Source organism: Excalfactoria chinensis, chromosome 1 (assembly GCF_039878825.1).
Source record: "Excalfactoria chinensis isolate bCotChi1 chromosome 1, bCotChi1.hap2, whole genome shotgun sequence".
Classification (NCBI taxonomy): Eukaryota; Metazoa; Chordata; class Aves; order Galliformes; family Phasianidae; genus Excalfactoria; species Excalfactoria chinensis.
The window spans coordinates 53691821-53704896 of record NC_092825.1 but is presented as its reverse complement, the minus strand read 5'-3'; positions in this window follow the sequence as shown (position 1 = coordinate 53704896).

Genomic DNA, 13076 nt, shown 5'->3' with positions numbered 1-13076 from the left:
ACAGCACTAAAATCACATGTTCTTGAAAAATAATAAAAAAAAAAGAAGTGGCAATTCCAGTTGGCATTAGCATTTCTTGCCAATTCAGCAAAAACATCCAGTCAGAGCTCGGATAGAGAGAACTCTTTGTCCTGTAGGTGTAACATTTCCTTGTGGTAAGCATTGCTGTGATTGAACAGAGCCTGAGAAAGCAGTAGCTGAGTTTAATTTAATGAGCAGCGAGGGAATGCACATAATTGGCTGAATGAACGTTACCCCTCTGATTGAAAGAGGAACTGAAAACTTTTCAGTGTAACTAAAGAAGTGACCACTTCAGTTTCTCTTAGGATAGACGTACTGAATTTATACACAGGATGGTCTGCTTACTAGCCAGTGATTTCTTAGAAATAATTGAAACCCGAGACCAAAACTTAGTGCTCACTCTCTAAGGAATTAAGAGTTCAAGGATGCAGAGGAAGAGAAATAGTGCTCTGGTTGGCTTGTGATCTTTTGTCTTTATCCCTGTATGAGGTCTGAAGTGCAACTATTTGCTAAATATTAGAAACTCAGTCTTCTTGTTTTGTTCCTCTTCACATATTCACATCTTCCTTCTTCATATTTCTAAAATATCTCCTGTTATGCTACAAGCATTTCTTTTAAAAATATCAGCCAAGTTTACTGTGAATATTTCTGCTTGAACACAGTGCATGGATTCCTCTTAGCTCCAGCTCAGAATCTTCTTGGTTCTTCTGCTGGTCTTGTGAGAAAGACTTATACAGTTTTCTTAGGGTGGAGGCTGGAGAAGGGAAAAGCGTGACTGGCCATGATCTGCTCAGATCAGATCTAACACCACAAAAGAAATAGATGTTCCCCGGTCTGCATGCCCTCTTTTCTTTTTTTTAGCAGAGCCTTGCAAAAGCAATGCTGAACAGACAGTGCTGTGGGCATTTGTCTTACCTGCCTTCCGTTGGTATGTTGAAAACCACCATGCAGTTTGTTTTCAGGTGAAAGGCTTTGTTGTGTATTTCATCATGCAGTGGAGGACAGGTCATGTAGTTATACAATTTTTTTTTGTTCCATCCCCCACATTATTTGGATTTGGTAAAGGCAATAGACCCGTAAAAACAAGAAGTGCTTGTGCATGGCATACATGTATGCTAACCAACTGACATGTTTTTCTGTAGGCAAAAAAGCATATGAAAGAAGTCTGAAACAGGGGTGGGTGAGTGGCTTCTGTTTCATGGGATGAATCCATCCCACGTGACGGACATCTGCATGCAAAATTTCAACTGGAGGATTTGTGGCATTTATGAGACAATGTATGGCAAAGGTACAAGCACATGGGCTGGACTCGCATCAGAACTCTTGGAGTGTTTCTAGAGCTGAAGGAAGAGCACAGCACAAGCTGCACTTCCTACAGTGTGGGCCTGATTCTATTTGCTTAGACCTTTTATAACCAGTGAACCAGCAAAATGCAGCAGTCAAAGCTGCTGGATCAGCCTTATGTATTGATGCTTTAAAATAAACCAATGTGGAAACACCTGGCAAGGATGTGTTTAGAGCTACCTGAGGGAAAGAAAGAGAACAAGGCACATGTTGAGTTGTTGGCTGCCAGAGTACTGATAGCAGATGTTTGTTCCTTTGGTTTAAATGCTTCCCTATCTGTAGCTTTTTCTCATCCCTAGGAAAATTCTTTGCCAGAGATGCCAGTTACTGTCATCAATACTGCCCATCCAGCACAGGCTGTCGTTCCATGTTCATAGCTTAAACTCATGGGGAAAAACCTACCCGGCCTTCCACACAAACCTGGGATTTCAAACAGGCTTTTGAATAGCTGTGTAGCTGATTGAAAAAGCCCTTCCATCTTTGTCATCTTCAGGTAGCACCAGATTTACCCTGCCTGTGTTTTGGAGTATGCGTGCTCACCCCAGTAAGGATCCTTCAAGTGGTAACAGTGCCTCATACCTTGTCTAAAAATGACACTTGAACCTCAGATATACATCTATATTTTAACTCTGTGTTGCATGTAAGTACCTTGCAGCTGACTTTCAGCCATGTTGCAGTTTTGTTTCAAGTTGTAAGAGTGAAACTACAACAGTGGCAACTTATGGAAAGGCCAGGTCCTCCATGACTGTTGTTATCCTCCTAAACAGTCTGGTGGCAGTTAAATTGTAATAAATAATATAATCATGACAATGTGATGATGATTTGGATGTAAATGTGATGTAGATTTAAGTGTGCGTAATGATTAATTTATGGAACTAATTGCTTCCATGAATAATATGGTACATATCTGGATACCATTTGGGACATACTTGGGAAAATGAATACAGAAAATTGAGGAAATGGAGTACTAAAAGGCATGTTTGAGGAGTGACTCTTTGGAGTTGTTTTTCCACAGAGTGAAGATCATCAGCATCATGTCAGTGTAGGAAAAGTAGACAATGGGCTCCAAGCTGTTTTTGTCCTGTGGTTTGGCTGCTTTGAGTTTTGTGGCAAGAAAAGGCCTTTAGATCATATCCTAATGGAGAGTTACATCATGTTTCCTAATTTCTCTACTGGTCTCATTTGGTTATCTTGCACTAAGAGTCAGAAGGGTTCCAGTTCAAACAGAAGAAAAATGTCCTGGGTAACAGCAAAGCACATGTTTTGTTGGTCTTCCTCAGCTTGCCTTAATCATTGCTAAAGCTGGAGTAGACAACATGCTGAACATCTAGTGAAGGGACGTGTCTTCATGTAACACCTCTCAGAGAATGGATAGCTGCTAGAGGCTATACTGAAGTTCAGCCGTACCACAAAACAAAACAACAGCTATTTCATGCTCCCCTAGAAAGAGCTAAGTTGTTATTTTGAGCTGTTTGTGCCCTCCCGGACTGTGGGCTGGGCTGGGCTGGTCTCTCTCTGAGGGGATTACGCAACCTCCCAAAACTTGGAGGAGGCCTCTAAAAGGTTCCTTGGATTCACACCAGAATGTCATAGTGGATTTCTACCATCTGTTTCCACATAGGTCTAAAGGAGCATGCTGAGTGCCTGGCCCTCGTGTGCTGATGGCAGCACCTTTAGATGTTAAACTTGAGCTGGGAGGAGGTGAAGTGGTGATGCCATTTCAGGCAGCTGCTGCTCAGTTTTTGCTCTTGGTGAGGGAAGAGCAATCTCGCACTTGCTCACATGGGGATTGATCTTTCCCACAGATCAGCTGGAAGCAACCTCTTTGAGTTCTGATCTGGTGCCAGCCCTTTCTCTCAGATGTCCTTAGTGGGCCCCTGTGGGATGGGATGAGGGTTCCGCAGCAGGCTGGTAAGGGAGCTGAGGGTTCAGGGTGTTGAGGGTGCTTTGAATGATCTCCTCTTGTGAGAATTCTGTCTTCTGTCCTTGCCCAGAACTGCATGTTGGAAATGCCTGAGAGCTTGTGGTGTCATCCCAGCCGTCTGAGGGGAGATACCATGAGGAGGAGTCCTGCAGCTTCTGTCAGTGGGAAATCCCTCCCTGGGGGCTGTGGGAAATCAATGGGAACCCCATAATGAACACTGGGGATGCGGTTTGCTTTGTTTCCCAATCAAGTCATTGTCAGCGTTTCTCAATCCATTCTTCCACACTGAGTCTGCCCATCCCACTGGTGACGCCATACCTTGAACATCATTGTCCTGTCAACACAGGGAAACTTCCTACACTGCTCCAGAACTTCCCTGGGTTTAGGTTGGGAGAATGAGAGGTTATGTCAGCTACTGGAGCCAGATCGCTACCATGCCATGACATTCCCACTGAGGAAGTCTGGAGTGAGCTGAATAATGGGGGGTGGCAGTGCCCCACTGGAGCTGCAGAGCAGGGCTTGCAACAGTGACTGGTGTGTCAAAGGGCCATTGCACAGCCACCCCCTTTCCACCCTGCAGACTGAACTCGGTGGTGGCTGTTTGAGATTGTGTTTTGCAGCCTGGTACTTCTCCACGTGACTGGTAAGTATCCAGTGACATGTACTGTGACAGAGATGGACAGGGATTGTTCTGACATCCCAACTTGCAGCTTACATCTGTAGGAAATCCCATAAATAAATAAACCTTTGGAGTGAGTTGCTGCATTTGGTTTATATCCACTTTCTTACCCTTTTGTGGGGAATTGGAGGATTTTACCAAAAGCTGAAGGTTTTCATAAGCAAACTAGTGATCTCATCAGGATCTTCATGAACCCAGTGGATGTGGCTATAGTTAGCTATGGATAAGCACAGGTCAACAAAACCAGATGGTAAAAAGATGCATTGGAAGGGGTGACATATTCAGTTAGTGCTAAGACTTTTCTTTTAACTCTCTCTTTCTTTCTCAAATCCAGATCTGTTCTGGCTCCCTCAGACCACTAGTACTGCTAGGTGTCATTGCGATTTGCTGGGATGTGTTTTTTGTTGAGTGTTTATCAAATCTCATATTCCTTAACTCTGAAGAGCTCCTGTCCGGTTAGTGAAATCTGTCTGAATTAATTCTACTGATAAGACTGGGGTATGAATTTCCTCTCTGTGTTACAATCTGAACCACAAGTTTCTGGCTTGGGAGTGGAGCTGCACGTGTGTGTTGGGGGGGGGGGGGGGGCAGTGGTCTGAGATGGACTCTTGCCATCATTGGGCACAAATATTTCCTCTATAATGCAGAATACCCCAAAGGGTTTCAAATGAACTGCATCCTGTCTCTATCTACACACAGACATAGGGGTCTGCCATTATACTTTTTGCATTTTTACATTTCCAATTTGCTGTTTAAAAAAAGACACAGCACGTCAACTGGTTTACAACAGAGCAAACACTGTTTGTTAAATTATATGCAGGTAAACAGCTCATTTCCTTCCTGCTTTATTGTTAAACCTCATAACCCCAAATCCGGTCATCTTATTTCAGGTTTTTTGGAGGTTGGAGGTAGGTTCCTATTTTTTAATGTCAAAAAAATGCTGTTGCTTAGAGCATTTTGTATTTTTTAATGCTTGCAGGTTTCTTTGCTAACAAATGCTGGTAAACTGAATATAATCCATTTTCTTGCTGTTTGCAGCGCATCTTCCTCAACCGCTTTCATGTCAGGTGTTTCACGAAATGAAAGCACTCTGTCCCTTTGGATAGTAGAGTTCAAAGGGAAAATCACCCTAGAACAATGCTATAAATTCATTCTTATATTTTGATTCTATTACCATATGATAAGGGGTTGTCCACTGATACACAGTAGGAAATGAAGGAGATGATGGACATGGAGCTGTACGGAGGAATTCCTACTGGCCATAATCAGCACAGCTGGTTACAGTGTATTTACTGGAAGAAATTTTGACATCTGCCAAGTAGATGAAGTTGATGTCTAGGCATCCAGAAAGCCCCATGTGACTTAAACTGAATACTTATTTACTCACCCCACAAACAGCATCCCTACATACAAGGAAAAGAGTCTGATAAATGTAGCTATTTGCTCTGCATGAGATTCATAACTCTTATGGGAAGCAATGGTTTTTGCTTCCTGCAGGTCTAGATAAGAGTTCATAGGAAGTGCTTCAACATAGTATTGGTAACTGTAGTCTGTTCTGACAGAAGGAAGCAGTGGCTAATTAATACTGAATCAAAAGATGGTTATGGAAGATCTGCTGACAATCATGTAGTTTTCTCATGCATAAACATCTGTTTTCTCCAGTTGGTCCAGGCCTTCCCATTTCTGTATTAACACTTGGATTGAGTCAGTCTAAGTGAGTTGCATAAAACTTTGCCCAGTGAGTTTTCTAACACAGTTACTTAACTGTGGTTAGCAAATAGCTTCAGTATATTTTTCCTTAAAAATCATTATGTTCCAGTATGGCAGGAAGATTTTCTCTCTTAGTGAAAAGTGTTTGAAGGTAACACTGCTGAGACATGCTAAGAGCTGACATTGGTGTGGAGGACAGAGTGACAGCTGGAGGAAGACCGAGTTTCTTTGGGTTAAAATCACAGATATTATATGGGAAGAGGGGACAGGAATATTTAAGGAGGGATGAAAATGAAAGTTTGGTTTTGAGTTAGAAACCAGAGGAAGAACTGAGTCTAAGGGCAAGTCTAGGGCTGTAGTTCTGAACAGGCAGTTAACCAGAAAGCCATACCTCAGTAAGACAGGCAATATCCCTTAATGCTGCAGTGTGCTCACAGCAGGCTGGGGTTTTTCACCTAATCAGTGACTCAAAATGAACTTCTCATCTGTGCTGTTTTCCCCTTGCAGATTTGCATGACTTTCTGCAGAACTCTGCAGCTTCCGTAGGTGAGGTGCCAATCTGTCTGCAGGTATTCAATGGTTTGAAAGGGAAAGAAGGATTGCTTTGAAGCTAAGTATTAAACATTAGTTCTAGCTTTGTAACAACTGTTTCTGCCATTGCTTTCCTGTCTCTGGCCTCAAAATAGCAAAAGGTTAGTGCCCACCCAGAGCTGTGGGCATCCACTGCCTTAACAACCAGCAGCTCAGGTTACGCTTGTCACCTCAAAAATTGTTAGATTGTTAGAGCTACCAAATGCAATGCTTTCAGCCTACCTCTGGCCATGGGAAGAGTTTTCCAAGTTCTACGGATTGTGAGAGAACCCTGTAAACCTAAGGGAGCTGACACCCCTTTTGGAAGCTGGTATGCAAAAGATTGACCTCTAGCACAGACAACTGCTGTCATTTAAGACCTTCATAACTCATGCTACTTAAAACATCCCGGCTAGAAAAGCTACTGACGTGATAACTAGGGAAGACCTCTGTCGATACCTCAATATAAGTTGTAGTCTATTCAGCCCTGAGTTCACAGCTGAGAAAAATGTGACTCAAGAGCCCTCAATTGGCTGACAAATAATAAACACTGCTAGAAGCAGGGGAGCCAGGTTGGATTCCAAGATATGGCAACAGGTGGGTCAGGTGGATGGACTTCCCGATCAGTGGGGCAGCAGTAAACTCTACCACCTTCCAACCGGTGAGTGGCAGTGGAACTCTGGCCAAGGGTGTAGGTAGCAAGTGATCAGGAGCCACAAATCACCCAGTCTGCCATCTGGGTAAATAAAGGCTGTTGTAAAATGCACAGACAACCAACCAAAAACTGTTTCCCAGTCTTACTGATAAAGAATACTTAGGCATAAAATGTCAGATGCCCTGATTCTGAATGTAAAACAGATATTTCTTGAAGGGAGAAGTCTTTGAGAGAGTGATGGCTAGTATTTACTGACCACGGACAAGAGGTTCACCTGCTGCCATCAGGAGTCCTAAGTTGGGAGTGTGCCACAGGGCTCCAGTTGTAGTGTCACTACACTGACACTGAGTATAGCTTGGTAGTTCAAAATAAAGCAATTTAAATTCCCTTTGAAATATCTGTAAAAAGAATGAAGGTACTTGAGGAACCAAGCAAGGCAGAATGAGAAAGGAAAAAAAACCCAGCATCTTCTCATGGTTTTCACAGCATGGTTTTCAAGGTAAATTTTTCAGTCTTCAGACCACCATCCTTTACTTTGTATGACAGAGTTCCATTGCAAATCCAGGTGATTAACATTTCCTGGTACTAAAATCTAGGTGTTGAGATGGTCATCTCTGGTAGCACCAGTATGAAATATTCTTTGAAGGAAAAGGCTGGATCTGGAAAAACTGAGATTTACAGAAGAAAATTTTGGATTTTCAACAACTTCTTTCCTTCTTCTCCATCTTTCAAGAAACAAGAAATCCAATGTTGAAAAGCCACATTTGAAAAGAAAAACAAATATACTGTGTCTGGAAATCAGAAACCATAAACATTTATCTGCAGTGTGCCTTGAAACTTAATATTCACATCTGGTCCCCCTCAAAGGTTCTTGGATAGAACGGCTACATAAGAGTGAGCTGGACTCTGAAGACTGAGGTACATCAGGCACATTTATTCCTCTGTCATTGTGGTGCTTTTGGCTGTTCTGTACAAATTTGCTTTGCCGTCAAATGAGGACCCCTCAAGTGGATGTATTATAGTAGGAGGAAAACCCACCGTCTGTTTCCCAGTAGGTGCAGCGATTGTATAGACAAAAGCACCTACTAAAAGTTAAACAAGAAAATCTCAATGTCAATATTTAGACTCTGGATAATGAAACTCCTTCAAACACATCAGAGTATGCTAAATACTCCTTCAATACCTCAAATATACCCAAAGAATATCCAAGCACTTTTTCAAAGTGCATCCCTACCTCTCTGTACTGTTGTTCAGACTGACGCATTGTTCAGAATGATTGAATATTACCTGGAGCAGAGGCTGGGATTTGTTTAGCCGGTGTGCAGGGTTGAAACCAATCTCAAATCCTTTTATAACAGCTCTGGGATCTGATCATGCTTAACTTTCTTTGGTATGTGCATTTAGTTTTATTTCTTTTTTCTTTCTGGTAGGTTTCTAAGTAATTGATGTAACTTATTCCTTTCTTGTACAGAGCACAAATGTGCCTTTTTATGCAACTTTTGCTGCAGCATCCTTATCCAGATGACAGCACGCAGGAAGACCCCATTTATTGTGACTGGGGATTACCACCTGGTTTTCTGTTTCCATTAGAAACTGAGCCCTAATAATAGAAGGTTGTGTGTGTGTGTGTGTGTGTGTGTGTGCTCAGAGCAAAAACATCACAGTGTTCCTTCTCCAGCTATGCAGGTCTCTATTTATTTTTAAGTATTTTCAAATACTTCATTCCTTCTAAGATAACCTCCGTTCTTTGCCTTATTAATTGCTCTTATTTTTTCAGAGCTGAGTGAGAACATGTCCTGCGGCTTAGGTCACGCTCAATAGGATCGTATTTACTAATGCTCCTGGCAAACAAATTAGTGAGTGCCCATTTACAGAATGAATTAATGAGGATTCCCAGTTCACTATACAGTTATTGAGCTAGTGGCTGTGTTTGGTTTTCTTTTATACGCGCAAGGTTCACAGAAGTGATACTGCTGATCTGTATTCTTCTGTGTGTTATTGAAACAATGCTCTAGCCACTTTGCTTACAACTCCTTTCAGCTGCTTGGCAACGTGAGTCCATCAAACAGCTGGTACCATTGGAGAGCACTGAAAGCTCCGTAGTTCATGCTTGATGCCCGTACTAGATACACTGTAGTTCCTACTGATCCTTTTGGTCTCTGTGTGCCTTAAAAACAGATATCTTTATATTTCAAAAAGACTAGCCTGTCATGCACTCAAGTGTATTTAACATGTCATGGGCATGCTGTGAATTTTACTACCTTAGCACTCTGTGGTTACTTTTCCTTTAGCTCTGAACATTAAAATCAGATCCTTCTTTTGCTTCCCTCCCTCCCACAGTGGTTTTTATTTCAATATTTCCTGACCGTTAAAAATACTGATTTTGTTACATTGATCCTGAAATAGTGCATCCAGCAGTAGGCACTTTTTTTCCTGAGTGCCTGTAAGTGAATGTTCGTGAAGCTACGCATGTGTACGGTTTGCCTGTGAGTATACCATAGCGAGGACTTTCACTTTAGCCAAATGAAACCAGAGCATCTTTGATTTGGTTTCATTGTTGAAAAACACATTGTTACAAATGACATTTCAGTGTGGATGAACCTGAGAGCATTAGGGAACTTAGAATGAATCTTGAGATAAGGAGATAAGACAGAATACAAAGATTAACTCATCTCTTTCAAAACCTAGAAGGAAGGGACAGGAGCATGTAATTACATGGAGTGAGACTACTTGTATGTATTTTCCGAACACACTTAATGTCTTATGTTTCCCCATTTGAATAAATGAGTATCCAAAGATGAGTAAGGGATTGGTTACATCCACTGCATCTCCTGATTTTGGAAGCTGAAAGTTTGTTTACTGCTTGGGGACACAGAAGGAGTATTTTCCATCCCTTTGCTCTTCCATCTTTCCCAGAAAATGTTGGGATTCCCAGAAGAAACTCATAACTGTGGAGCAGCTCTCACAATGCAGCCATCTGCCTGCAGCTGATTTTCTTGGTCAGAGGCTGATCTGTGCAGGGGCTCTCTTTGCAGACATGCCCATCCACTGCAGTCTGGAGGAGCAGGACAGGTTACTGGACAAAACACAGCAAAGATCTGAACCATCATCCAACAGTCCTCTGCTTTGCTTTGGCGCAGGCAGTGGGGCCTTGCAGATATGTTTGGAAGGAAAACTCCTAGCTAATTGTTATTAGGGAAGCTGACTGATGAAGGCTGCTTGCTCCCATACATCTTTGTGTTGTTCCTACCCTGGACAGAAATAACCCTCTCTCCTGCTGTTCGGTTACCGCGGTGTCTCCCCCACATCCCTGCAGCCACGTGTTTGTTTCTTGGAAGCAGGAGTAAGAGAGTGCACCATATGGTTATCCTGCTGCAGTGTGTTCCGTAGAAATAGATTAAGACAAAGCAGTCAGCAATAATTGCAAAATAACCCTGCTCTGGAATCAGGCAAGCTGCCAAAGAGCATTTATGGAAACAAAAAAATAAAAATGTAGGAGAATCAGTACTCCCTAACAAACAGCTTCCTTTCAAAGTCAGAGTCCAGTGCAGCCACCACAGGCATGCTGCTCTTCTTCAGCAGGCCTGAGATGTCAAATGCATGATACCCTTTTGGCATTAGCACTGTCATTGTTAGTGGCAATACCGTGAGGCAGTGCAGGTCTGAAATCCTCTGTGCTATGTTTGGGTCATTAAATTGTCTTCTCTGGGTCTGCCCTCCTAGACAAGGGGGAAAGCGGTGTTATCAGGAGGTGCTGCCTGCTGGAGCACAGGGTGCCCTCTGAATGGCAGGACCTTGGCTCTACCAAACAGCCCCACGCCCTAAGAACAGAAAGCTCAATGTTCTGTATTCTTATGGCTTGGAACAAGCAGATATTTCATCACAAACTGTACATTTCTAAATGGGTCTGTCTTACACAATATCACTATGCATTCAGCAATTCACTCTAATTATCACTTTATGACATTTTGCATCTGCTTCTGTTAAGGCAGTGAAGTTACTGTATATTTTCTTCGAGTTGTTTCATTTTAAAGTAAATTGTTTCTGTGTCTGGCTGTCAACAGCTGCATTTCTCATTTTATGCATTTAATGTATGCTCATTTTCTGCAGTGTGTCCTAATACTGTAGCTCAGCTTCTAACTTGAGACCACAGAACTCTTTCAATTAGGCTCACAGATCATCTGCTCTTCAAGGTTTTTACCCAGACTCATGGAATTTAATCTTGATTAACAAATAATGAATCTTAACCCCCGGTAAAAGTGTTGCAGCTGTTATAGGATCTTCAGAGGATTTTCTCAGCATGCCCAAGAGCTTTGCAGCCAGGAGAACTGGTACCTGTGGGTGACATATAGGGCTCCTGAGAGTCAGCTAATGTCACCCTGTCCATCCTTTACCCAGACACTCATGTCAGCAGCCAACCTCAGGCAGGACCAGCAGGTCTAAGTATGGGACATACTCAGTGAGGTAAATGGGGATTCAAATTCACCAGGCAGGGTGTGGTGTGTAACCAGTTTGCTTCTTAGCACAGCATGAAAAGCCACATCATGTTAACAAATACCAAAAGACCCAAGAAAGCTTAGAATAAGATCATGATATTTTTAAAGGCAGCATTCTTGTGAGCTTATTTTCATAATGCCAAATAAGATGCATTTTTCTGTGAAGTGTTTCAGTCGTTTTTGAAATATCACTGTTGGTATGCAGTTTACAAACTACTTTCTAGTGCTCTCTGTTATAATATCTGCTGAAAACAGTTGACCAGAAAGTTTCTGATGTTGATAGTTTCTTAGTTTCTTTCTTTCCATGGTTCATCATCTCACTTTCTTAAGTGTGAAAACTGGCGATCTCTTGTTTATTTTTCTCTCTAAGTTGTAACTATGGTAATTTAACCTGGCCCTGGATGCTGTTGTACAGTGCTGCAAACCTGAGCTGGCTGGCATCCTTTGACAGTGATGTGCAGTGACTCAGCTGCTAAATGACTGAGCATTCCTCTATGCTCTGTGTCACTCTTCTGCTGCTTTAACAACATTCAAGGCAGTAATTAATAATTAGCCATATGTTGATATCTGGTTGCTATCAGGTATCCTGACAGACTGCTGACAACAGCAGCAACTTGCTTCACCAACCAGCACCCGTACAATACTTTATGCAGAAAGGCTTGCACTAACCACCAGTAATGCGTAAAGTAATTTTCAGTACCAAGGAGGACATGAGCACCTCAGTTTTAAAATTTGGGCTTGTTAAAATATTGTTTTGAGACTAGGAACCAGCACATGCATATGTTGTCCTATCAAAGAGATGTGAAGCTGTGAATGACTGCAGGGGTGACAAGGCATGCCGGTCCCTGAATGGTGTGTCAGGAGAGCTGTGCTGACTTGCATCCATGGTGCGGTGAAGGTTGAGCCCTGTGGGCTTCTGGTTAGAAGGCTTAATTCATGCTTTATCTTACTTGAAGGGAGCAAGAGAAAGAAACACAAGTGAAATGCAGCAAAAACTGTTGTGAAACAAGCCGTCGCTGTTCTCTGAAAAACAAGTGGGTGAGGAATTGTTTTTGGAGATCTTTTTAGAGCAGCAGCATGGTCACCAGCTCTGTTCCTCCAGAGGCGGTTGCTGCCCCAGGAACACTGAGGACTGGAATCAGCTGCCTTCTTAGAAGAGGACGTGGTGCTGACTATGTGCCACAAAACATGGCTGCTGTACAAAACCACAAGCTATTTCCCACTCAGAAGCAAAATGCTTAATAGTAGCTGTTCTTGCAGTAATTGGAAAAGTTATTCCAATTCCCATTTTTCTGGAAAAAATATCCCTGCTTGTAACTTGTCTTCTTGAAGAGCAGTTTGGAAATCAGGCCAGCTGATCCGACAAAAGCTCAGAAGCCATTGGAATGAAACTTAATCTTTGCTCAGCTGGAGTCAGAACAAGGCGGTCTGTTGCTGGTTGGCAAAAAATCAAATTATACCAATTATTCTAATTTATTATATTACGATTGAGATTTTATTGTCAAATTTTATTTCAAAGACCTCTCCGTCACTGATGGTACTAAGTGAAACACTTGGACATGTTAAGGTTGACATGAGAATTGTTATGAACTGGTGTGACTGGACAAGAAACAAAACAAGATATCAGACCTGTAGTCATGGTGTAAATTAAGCTGTGGCTAATTCTTAAAATGCTTT